The 12243-nt window shown below is 47.6% G+C and overlaps 1 protein-coding gene across 1 annotated transcript in view; it reads right to left on the reverse strand.

Annotated features, from left to right (window-relative positions):
* Window positions 1-2105, reverse strand: part of Tvp23a (trans-golgi network vesicle protein 23 homolog A) — a 70837-nt gene extending 68732 nt beyond the window's left edge. The window contains exon 1 of the mRNA XM_029544485.1: window positions 2089-2105. The gene's annotated coding sequence lies outside the window, so the exon portion shown is untranslated. The remainder of the gene's footprint in view (window positions 1-2088) is intronic.
* Between the last annotated feature and the right edge of the window lie 10138 nt (window positions 2106-12243).

The raw sequence follows: 12243 nt of genomic DNA on the forward strand, positions 1-12243 counted from the left end.
ATGCGCGCACACACACACATGCACACACACGCATGCACACACACACACACGCACACACACACACGCATACACACACGTGCGCGCACACACACGCGCACACACACACGCACATGTGTGCACACACGCACACACACACACACGCGCACACACACACACACACACACACACACACACAGCGGGAAAGCTATCCATGCTATCGCAGGCAAGGCACCTGCGGGCCTTGTCCTTCTCAGCAGACTCTCTGACCCGGATCTTCGAAATCTCTCTGCCCCACTTGCTAAGCTGCCACTCCAGCTCCACACTCCCAAATTCCTGTGGCTGGTTGGGATTCCCCACCACTCTACCTTTCTCTCAGGAACCCAGTTGAGTTGCCAAGTGAAAGAAAACACCACACAAACTTAGTTCAGAATCAATAGTAACCCAACCACTGGGCACAACAACTAGCATCCTAATTTATCAGCCATTCTAAGTTAAATCCTCTGGTAGCTCACCCAAACAGACCCGCCACCTGAAACGGGGTGTGGGAGAGGGGGGAATTCCCTACCTACATTTCCGCCTCTGTGCTCCTGTCCTCCAGGCCACTCTCCTCTTCTGCCACCCCCCACCACCATCTTCCCCCCCATCCCCGGCGTGGAACACACCTGCACTAGATAACTCTTCATTCACCTTTCCAAAAGTCAAAACCAGACAGAACTAGCCATCTTATCCTGGTCTGACCACCCCAGTCCCAGGTGTCTGGAGCATGAAGTCATCGCAGGGGACACTCGGGCTGACTTCAATATGGGGCTAGATTGAGACCCTCTGAAATGAAGAGCCAAAGGACCAGCTTTCTTCCCACACAGTTTCCCCAGAGGTTCCCCTTACAGTGACACACATGTTATTAGCCCCGACTGGCATCAGGCAGCAAAGCTTCTCAGATCCCCCTCTTGTGGAGACTTCAGTCTACTTTAAGCCTTTGTACTTTCCCAGGTTTGGGCTTGATGCTACCTCGTCGTAAGCAACATCTTTGCACATCAAGACGCTTATCAGCATCCCTTGCCTCGCCAGCTGGAGCCTGATCATTCTCAGTGGTGTTAACTGGAAATGTCCCCAGACAGCTTCAGTGTACCCCAGGATGCAGTCACTGTGATTGATCCACTACTCTAGCAGAGCACCTGCCTACTGTGCATGGAACCCTGCCTTCTATTTCCAGTGCTGCACAAACCAGACATGATGAGCAACCCCTGTAACCCCAGCATTTGGGAGACAAGCAAGAAGAGTGTTGTGAATTTGAGGCCAGCAGAGGCTACATAGTGAGTTCTAGGCCAACCTGGGCCACTGTGTCTTGAAACAAAAACAAAAACAACAACAACAACAAAAATTTCTACGGCAACAGGAACTGAAGGATTGAGTAGATTTTCATGGTTGTCATAAATTCGAACCCAGCTGTGGTGTATCCTCAGGGCTGTGGTGATGAGACTGTGCACAACACACAATGACAGACACGTGTGTAGACACATGTGCTCACCATTCTGGAAATGCAGATGTCAGTAGGACTGTGATCCCCTCGCCCCACAAATCCTGCAAAGGAGGACTTTCTGCGGTCTCTAAAGCCACTGGGGCCTACAATCTGTTCCTTGGTGTATAGACACAGGACTCCCAACATGGCCTCTGCCTTCCCATGGCCTTCTCTTCTGTCCCCACTTATCTGTGTCTTAAACCTCTCCCACTTTTAGAACAGCAGCCATTGGAGTTAGAGCCTAACAAACTTTCCGGATGCTTAACTAAATCTACACAATCTAGTTGGGTGTGGTGACTATAGTCCCAGGACACTGGCTGCTGATGCAGGACTATGGGAATTCAAATCTAGTTACACAGATGGCAAGACCCCACCAAGCAATCAAGCGATCAAGCGAGCAAGCATTAATCAACCACATAACAGTTTGATTTTCCTGCCAATCACACTTGTTCCCCCCCCAAAAGCAAATTGGTTCACTGAAAAACTGCTGTCAATAATAAAGCCAGTACCTAGCTGAGCTTCACAGATCTCCTGCTATGCTCAGATTTAGAGAAGCGGATGAATGTGCTTATCTGGAAAGGAGAACTTACCCTGTGGCTTCTCCATCTTGGGAGGAAGTTCTGTGAAAAACAAAACAAAAAAAAATTTTTTTTCTTTGAAACACTTTTTCCCAAAATATTTTGGATACTTAGAATTACCCCCTATCTGATGCCCTAGTGATGCCTAACATGGGAACATTGGGAGCTGAGTCAGCCCGAGCAAACAGCTGGCCTTCGCCCACTGGTCTTCCTCTGTGGTTCTGTAGATGACCATCAGATATGTTTATCCCCAATCTCTCCAGACATGGAAGCTTCAGATAAGCCCAGATTGAGTGTCTATTGAATATGCAATGCTTACCTATGGGAAGGATTGGCCAACAGGCTCCCAAGAGGACACAAAGAACAGTGAGTGGGCCAGTTCAAGGCTCCGAAGCTGAGTATACAGCGGCTGAGTGACTCTGGATGAGCCAGTTCCGGGACAGAAATAGATGTAAGGGACAAGGCAGGATGGTGGTCCACACTAAGTCAGATTCCAGAAACTCAGGACATGCTGTCCAGGAGAGCATGCACAAATGTGATTACCACCCTTTCCCTAAATGGCTTTCAACTTTAGAGACACTTATACTTTAACCTATACATATCCTTGCATCTTATACATACACATAACAAACTGAATTCTGGGCAAAATGGACTTTTAAAAATAAACTCACCTCTTCTCTAGAAGTGCCCACTCCAGTAAAAGCAAAGAGAGGAACAAAGGGAAGATGAGAAGTCCAGCCCTTGACCAAGATGCTATTGCTTGGCCCACTCCCATCCCCCTTCTGAGGAATATATTCTCCTGTTGTTGCCCTGACTGAACTCTTTACTGTTTATTTCATTGTCGTTTTCTCTTTTAGATGCCTAAGAGCTGAGATGCATCTGGGATTATACCAGAGGAAGCCGAAGACTTTCCTGTCCTAGGACATCCTTATGGTAGGAGGAAGGGAAGAAGGTTCCGGATTTGCAAGGGTGAATGCTGGGTCACATAGCTTGTTTTATTTTGAGACAGGGTCTCTCATGTAGCCCAGGATAACCCTAAACTCACTAAGATGACCTTGAATTTCTGATCCTCCTGCCTTCATCTTCTTCGTGTTGAGTTACAGCCATGAGCACCACACCCTGGTTGCCACTGCCTGCTGGGGGACCAGGATCGATGAATTTGTCATTAGAACTATCCGTTATCTTTGGGAAATGACTGGAAATGCCTGCGGCATGCTGTGTGGTAGCAAGGTGAAAATGCCTGCAGGAACATGCGTCTGGAAGCTATGGTGGCTTAAGGGTCATCATCATTGTGGGTGAGGCTGAGACCTCAGGACTCTGGACTCATTCATGAGACGAATTCCTTTGAAATAGCAGACTTGAATCCCTAAAGATATAACTAGACAGGAGGCGTGGGAAGGAGGACACTCCAAAGTCCAAAGCAAGTTTCTGCTTGCTACAAACAGCTGTTCAGATTGCTCCACCTTGGCCAAGTGTGGCCATGCATCCATGTAGCTCTGCACTTGGGAGAGTCTGTGGACAGCCTGTACCGTGATATCCCGTCTCAAAAACCAGACGCCCTGGTCCTGCACCTTGAGATCCTCCCTGGTGAAAGTGGATGTCACAGTAGCCTTGGAAACCACGAGGTTTTGAAGGCCATGCCCTGCTTCCTTGGTATCCCTCGATTTGCCTCTCTAGAACTTAGCTGCCATATGAAAGGGTGAGAGCTACCTGGATGTCTTTGATGAAAATCATTACAACAAAGCTACTTCTGATCAAAAGAACAGAATCTAAGTTCTACCTCCAGCCTGGTTGGAGACCTGACCTGAGCTGCCTAAAGCACCCTGTACAGTTGTCTCATTCAGCTGAGCCTGTCTGTCACCTACTTAGGAGCCCACCTGCCCCAGAAAACCTGAGTACTCCAAGACTGGATAAAGGGAAGGGAAGACAAATAACCCCCCCCCCAGATGAGATAATAAACTCGTCCTTCCCAGAAGTCCCTCCCGGGGCAGCCACCAGCACAGCTTCCATCACATAGCACTTCAGAGTACCAACCTTTCCTTTCCCTCCTTAGCTTATTTGGATTAGCTACTTTCCCTAACTTCGTGATAAGACAACTTGCCCAAGGCATTTATAAAAGAAAATGTTTAAATGTGCTGTGGAGGTGGTGGTGGTGGTGGTGGAGCCAGGGCCTGGCAGCAGGGACAGTCGAGAGCTCACATGTCACACTGCAAACAGGAAACAGAGAGCCCACAGGGAATGGCACCAGGCTGGGAATGGCACCAGGTTTTTGAAACCTCAAAACTTGCCCCTCCTCCAACAAGGCCACACCTCCCAGTCCTTCTCAAACCATCCAACCAACCAGAGACTAAGCATTCAAACCTGTAAGGATCATTCTCATTCAAACCACACAACTACTGTCTGAAGCCTGGGTATGCTGTCCCCTAAGTCTCTGTGCTTCTTGCTCTTCCCTGAAGCTCACCTCACTCGCCTGTCCTTCTGCCTCCATAGCTGGCTTCCCTTTGTCCTCCTCCCTAGTCTGGGCTACTGCTGAGACTTACAGCTCTCCTGCTCCGTCATTTTTCTCTCGAATGCTAACCAAACTTTTCTCAGGCTTCCTTCCAAGTCTATTTCTAACTTGTTTTCTTATCAAGGCTAACAACCCATGAGAAAGAACCCCTATTTTCCCAGTAACAAAAAAAATAAAATAAAATTTATTGTGGGGTTGGAGGTAGGGCTCAGTTGGTGGAATACTTGAGGCTCTAGATTTGATCCCCAGCTCTGGACAAAGCCTGGCACAAGCTTGTAATTCTAACGTTTAGGAGGTAGAGATGGGAGGAACTGTGGTTCAAGGTCATCCTCACAGTGGATTCAAGGCCAGTGTGGAATATACTAGAGGAAAAATTTCACTCCATTGTAAGCTTACAATGTGTGTCATGTAGCATCTAACAGTGGTAGATTACCACAGAGATCAGAACCCACAGGAGCACATCCTGTCCCATGGGGATGTGTGAAGTCCTTGTCTCAACCTTAGGGTTAGCTCTAGTGCTGTTGAAGAAACTCAAAGTAATAGAGTTGATGTTAAAAATAATTTACTAGCCAGGAGTGGTGGCGCATGCCTTTAATCCCAGCACTCGGGAGGCAGAGGCCGACAGATTTCTGAGTTCGAGCCCAGCCTGGTCTACAGAGTGAGTTCCAGGACAGCCAGGGCTACACAGAGAAACCCTGTCTTGAAAAACCAAAATAATAATAATAATAATAATAATAATAATAATAATAATAATTTGCTAATAACCACAGAAAGTAGAATTTAGCTAATATAATGGTGTCTCCAAAGTACTCAAAGGTAAGTAGCTGGCCAGCCTGTTAGAGATAAGCAAAGCCTGCAATGCTAGGCTCTCTAAGGCAGACCAGACATTAGGCCCATCCCCAAAGAAAACAGCCAGCCCAAGGGGCAGCACAAAGCTGCAACCGCCTTTAAATAAGTCCCGCCCCACCCCCCCCCGATGCCCAGCTCTTATCATGAAAAGCCAGATGGGCAAGGCGAATCTGGGTTACAACGTCAAGAAGAACACCTCTGGTGTAGTTAAAATAATTATGTCAATATGCAGTATGCTTGCTGCATCAATCTCGAACCCACCCAAGTGGCCAGACTTGCAGTCTCCCATCTCAGTTAAAATTGTTCTAAGTGTAACCTAGGGTGAGGACCTTAGATTTAAGACTGACAGCTTATGTGGGATGCATAAACCTATGGTGTAGTAAGTTAATAAAACTTTCTATGCAAGGCCCTCTCCTCCTTGGGCACTCGCCAGCCACAGCCTGCTGTGTGCCCTCCTCCTCCACACGGCTCATGGAGGCAAAGAAAGCCTCATATGCATCATTTAAAGATGTTGGGAGTTGGAAATAAGTAGTCAAGGGTCGATGGAAGTGATGTCATCTACTCTCTGATGTCTTGATGGTGCTAACGTGTACAGTCTCAGAAAACCAGAGACTGAAGCAGGAGGATAATTTAAGGTCAGCCTGGGTTTTATAATGACATTGTCTCAAACACAAAGTCAAGGATGGTGGCTTGACACTTGTAATTCCAGCACTTGGGAGAGTGTGGCAGGAGGATTATAACAAGTTCAAAGTCAAACTGGTTTACTCTGACTCAAAAAAATAAAAAGAAAGAAAGACACAAAGAAAGAGAGAAAAGAGAGAAATGCACTTCAAATGGATTCGGTGGAGAGAAATAGCCGAGGATGACCTTGAACTCTTGATCCTCCTACCCCATTCCCAGTGCTGTCATTACAGGCATGTGCTGCCATTCCTGGGTTACACAGTACTGAGATCAAATCCACAGCTTCACAAATGCTAGCAAATGCTCTGCCAACCAAACCACATCCCCAGCGTGGTTCACTAACTAAAAATATGGAAGTCATGTTAAAATGTCTAGAAGAGTAGGTGTAACAACACATTCATGAAATTATGATGTGATGTGATATGATGTGATATGACATGACATGGTGTGATATAATATGATGTGATGTGATGTGGCCATGGCATGATATGGTGTGATGTGATATGATATGACATGGTGTGATGTGATGTGATGTGGCCATGGCATGATATGATGTGATGTGATATGACATGGTATGACATGACATGGTGTGACACGAGATGACATGTGAAGTAGCTCCCAGAGAATGACATTTATACACACTCAACACAACATTTATCTCTCTAGATCAAAAAATAAAGGAAAAAGTGCCCTCTGACCTGGAAGCATTGACATCCCCTTACTAAATCCAATCTAACTGCTTTGATTGTTCAATCAAGGTCTTATTGACATTCCTGAGCCAACACTCTCTGGGAGCTAGGTGTCAAGCACTCTCACTGAGCTTCCTGGTTTGCTTTTATTTTTTGTCTTAGAGGCCACTTGTGCATGGTTCTGGTCTCCCATATTCCCCTACCTCAAAGGACACTTAGCTTGTTTGGTTTGCCTCCAGTCGGAAATCTTCAAGAGACTTCAGCTTTAGTTTTAACTAACAATGTAAACTCTGCCTGCATGGGCAGGGATTTTGTCTTCTGTTTACGTGTACTTTCCTCTCTGCCCTAGCCAGCACATTTGAGTTAGACACTAAATAAATTAATAACTATGTCAATGCCTACTATGTACTGAGTCTTGGGGACATGGTATGTATGTGTGTGTGTGTGTGTGTGTGTGTGTGTGTGTGTGTGTATGTGTGTGATGGGGACAGAGGGCATGTGCATGTGTGTGGTATATACAGATGTGCGTACCTGTGCACACATTGGAAGCTGTAAGGAACTCTGGTGTCCTACTCCGTCACTCTAAACCTTACTCCTGTGAGACAGGGTTTCTCACTGAACTTGGAACTAGGCTGGTGGCCAGCAAACCCCAGGGACCCTCCTGTGTCCACCCCAACAGTTGCTGTAGATATACGCAACCACACCACGCTTTTTACATTGGTTCTGGGACTTGTGCTCAGGTCTTGTGCTCAGATCCTCGTGTGCCTCCAGCAAGCACTCATTACTGAGTCATCTTTCTGCCCCTGGCTGTTATTAACAGTCAACACCATTTCTGATGCAGATACTGAGGCCCAGAGGTGTTCAAAGCCAAACTTGTTCATGATAAGTCAGGGATTAACTCCATATTTGTAAACAGAGTTCAGTGGCACAGGCCTGTTATCCTACATCTTAGGAAGGAAAGGCAAGTGGAAACAAGGTCTCCCTTGTTTGCAGAGTGAATTCTAGACCAGTCTGGACAACTAAGAGAAAGTCTGTCTCAAAACAGAAAGTAAACAGAGACTGAGGTTCCTGTCTCACGGTGGGGGAGGGGGAGTAGCTGCTAACAGGTCTAGGCCCCGTGTTCTATCTTCATTTCCATAAGCAAGAAAAGAAAGGGAACTGGGGAAAGGATTCAGTTTTACAATTAAGTGCTTGCCTTGCAAGTGCAAGCCCCAGCATCAACATAAAGAATCCCAGTGTGGTGGCACAGGTTTGACAGGCAGTGCTGGAGAGGTAGAGACAGGCAGATCCCAGGGGCTAAATTCCCCCAAGCTAGGGATAACCCTTGTTTTAGAAAACCAGAGTGGACAGGGACTAAGGGAGACATTCAAAGCTAACTTCTGGCCTACACACAATCACCCAAACACAGACACACAGACACAGACACACAAACACTGAGAGAGAGAGAGAGAGAGAGAGAGAGAGAGNGAGAGAGAGAGAGAGAGAGAGAGAGAGAGAGAGAGACTCACAGATGTTAGGAATAAAACCTGTCTTTCCCTCCCCCTCATGGGCACTTTTTGGTGTGAGGAATTACATCACTGTAGATCATTCTGCCTAGCTGAAGAGTGTCTGACAGAAGTCCATACTGGGGACCTAGGGAAAACAGTCCCCTGGCCGTGGTGTAAACTTATACTTTTGTGTCATGTAAGAGCTTCCAGAAAGCAAACACCAATGCAGAATTGGGGTACCAGAGACCTTCAGGCATGATGCCTCTAAAGGACAGTGGGGTGGGGGACAGACACTCCAGGAGAACGGGAAGGTCTGATATAGGAAGAAAGAAGGGGGTTTCTATAGGAGAAGCTTTCAGCTGGGTTGACCATGAAGAGCGCCACACTATTTAAACAGGTCCAGATCTGTGTCAGGATATGAGTCACCATCCAAAGCTGGGTGGGAAGCACTAGGTGTCTACTTACAAGCTGAGTGCACCTGCAGGAGGCTGGAGGCTGCCACTGTGGTGGGTTTTCTTCGAGGGACCAGTAAGTCACATCTCAGAGGCCGTGTTTGAAAATGTGTGTATGTATACTCACACATTCACACATATACTTGTATACACACCCTCATACACACAATCACACACACAATCACACACATAATCACACACACTCTCCCACACACACTTGCATACACTCATACACATTCTCACGTACACACTCACACACTCTTGCATACACACACCCACAATACTCTCATACACTGTAACACACACATACTCTCACACGTCCTTTCATACATACACTCACACACATGTGGTAACAAGTGGTCCCTATACTTGCATGTATAGGGGATCTAGAGGACACACACTGATACTTTATAACTGTGAATCTTGTCTTCCTTATAGTGCAGTGAAAATAGGACTACAACAAGATCTCTAGTGTGTTAGAGGTTCCTCATAGAGGAACGTGGGGCCAGAGGCCACGGGAGGGCTTGTGGTAGGGTCAGTGTTGACCATGATGGGGTTTGGAGCTAGGGAGGCCGTGGCCATCAAGAAGGCAGAAGAGATAACATAGAGGTAGTGTGATTGGCAAGGCCATGGTAGGGCTAATAGAAACGACAAAGGTGGTGGGGCAGATGACAGACAGGGACAGCAGGAGAAAATATGGTGCCCAGAAGATGAGATTGGTGGCTGGGGGGATGGGGTGCGGATGGTGGAGAAGCAGATGGTGCTGATGGAGATAGAGGGGATAAAGGCAGAAGAAGGGGAAGTGGTCATGGACATGACGTAGTGGTGATGGAGATGGTGGCGACAATTACTGTGATGGTTGTGGTGATGGTGGTGGTGGTAAGGAGTGGAATGGAGTTCTTTCTCCTGAATACCACACCTGCCTTCACGCATGATCACAGGTCATGCTATCTTTCTGGGCACTGCCAGCCCATTTCTGCCCACTCTTCCTGTATCTCTTCAGTTCCAAGCCAGCGGTGCATTCCACGTGCCATCGGGAAAGATCCATGAAGCAGAGGCGGCAGTGCACATCCCTAGAGAGTGGCCAAGGTGACTTAGGCAAGGCATGGCCTGTGGGCAGACATGTCATAGCCACAGGGATTTACCCAGCCATGCCTGTAGACCTGGAGACCTGGCCACTCAGAAGGAAGCAGCCACCCCGGAGAGAGCTAAGTTCCTGTCTCTCTGCTTTACAAACCCACAGCTGGCCCAGGGTCTGTGACTACAAGCTTCCATGCAGGGTCTTGATGAATGTCATCCTTGGATCAGTGTAGGATGACAGGTCCACAGAGGGAAAGTATCCAATGGGAGTCATCTGGGCTTGTCATCATCTTTGAGCTCCAAGCCACAGCAGGAGGTAGAAATGGACAATTGACTCTCATTGGACAACCCTAGCCATGAAAGCTACAGCATGAGTGTGTGGTGGCCACATTGTCTGCACTGGAGTGCCCCTCAACATCACTTGATTCCCTAGCTACCAAGCTCCTCCTCCAAAAGTCTCCCGCCACCACCGTCATCACCACCACCACCACCACCACCATTTTGGGTTTCACAGTGTAGAAAGATAATTTTAAACAAATATATTTTTTTATTTATGTGTATGTGTATATCTGTGGGTTTGTGCACATGAATGAAGGTGTCTGTAGAGGTCAGAAGAAGGCGTCAGGTCCCCAGGAGCTAGAGTCACAGACAACAGTTGTGAGCTGCATGTCCAATGTCGATGCTAAGAACCAAACTCAGGCCTTCCGCAAGAGCAGTGCACGCTGTTAGCTGCTGGGCTGTCTCTGCAAACCCTGGAGAGCCGTTTTTATAAATCAGGACAAACACTAGCAATTTCACAAGACTCAACTGACTAGTACAGCTTTAGACATGTAAGAAGCTATGCACAGCCATGGACCTAGTCCTACAGCCTCAGCTCAGCAAGTGATGTGAGCATGCACACTCCGTCCCATCTCAGGCCACTCCCTCGGCAAGGACTTCCACAAGCAGTGTCCTAGTCCATGTGCAGCTATGAAAGCCTTGCCTTTATCAGTATACTTGGACAGTTTGGCTATTATGGGTCTGCATTGGTTGCCTTTTTGTTGCAGTCATAAAACACTAGACAAAAGCAATTTAAGGAAGGATGGGTCTCCTTTGACTCAGAGTTTGAGGGTACAATCCATCATGGTGGGGAAATCATGGCAGCAGGGGCTAGAGACAGCAGTTCCCATTGCATCCTGGGGGAGGGAAAGGAAGGGGGAGGGAGAGGGGAGGGGAAGAGGGAAGGGGAAGGGGAGGGAGAGGGAGAAGAGAGGAGAAGGGGATGGGGAGACAGAGGGGAGGGAGAGGAAAGAGAGAGGGGAGGGAGAAGGGGGAGGGGAGGGAGAAGGGGAAGGGAGAGAGGAGAGGGGGAGGGAGAGGGAGAGGGAGAGAGGAGAGAGGAGGAAAGAGACTAGTGTTCAGCTACCCTTTCTTGTTTATTCAGTCCAGATCCCTGGACCATGCGACAGGGCTGCCCACATTCAGAATGGATCTTCCCCCCTCAGTGAAGCCTCTCTGGAACATTTTGACTGAGTTTCTAAGAGGCCACTCTGCAATATACACGTGGGTCTACCTGCCAGACGGCTGAGAAACTTATCCACAGAATCTGGGGCCACTCACGTCACATTCCCTATGTCTACTCCACTCCACTCATGTCACCATTCCCTGTGTCCACTCCGCTTCCCAGGCACTTTTTTGTAAGACAGTGTCCCAGGCTGAATGTGAGCTCACTGGGTAGCTGAGGCTAGCCTTCATTAGCCTGTGTTCTTCTCCCAACTACTGGGTTTACGGATGTGAGCCACCATGCTGGCTCCAGCTTCAAGTTTTGTGTTCCATTTACTCAGAGCTTCAAAGCAATGACATCCCCTTTAAATATTATTCTTTTTGAGGCAGACTTGTGTAGCTCAGGGTAGGCTTGAAGTCCCTGGGTAGCCAAAGATGACCTTGAACTCCTGATCTTCCTGCCTCTACCTCCAGAGGGTCTGAACTATGGGCTCGTACCACCATACCCAGTTTATGTGGTGCTGGGGATGGAACCCAAGGCATAGTGGGTGCCAAGCCATCACTTCCCCAAGTGAGTTACAGTTCGCTTTTTTTTTTTAAACAGAGCAACTAATCTGTAATAATCTGCCCATCTGTGATAGTTTTTCCACCCTTCAAAGGGTTTCTTCTCTATTAAAAAAATAAATAAAATAAAATAAAATTTAAAAGCAGAAAGGAAAGCAGAAATTCCCTTACTCTTATTGCTGTCCGAGTCACCCCAACCCATTTCCGTTCATCAGGCACCATGGCCTGCACCCGAATGAGGAAACATTCCTAAGAAGGAGAAGGCTACACCGACAACAGAGGTTCCTTCATCCTGGGTCTCACTTCATGTTTTGGATGCTGCAAGGTTGGATGAGAGGCGACTCCAGGCAGCTGGCCTGCATCAGAGCACTGCC

Source organism: Mus pahari, chromosome 12, assembly GCF_900095145.1.
Source record: "Mus pahari chromosome 12, PAHARI_EIJ_v1.1, whole genome shotgun sequence".
Classification (NCBI taxonomy): Eukaryota; Metazoa; Chordata; class Mammalia; order Rodentia; family Muridae; genus Mus; species Mus pahari.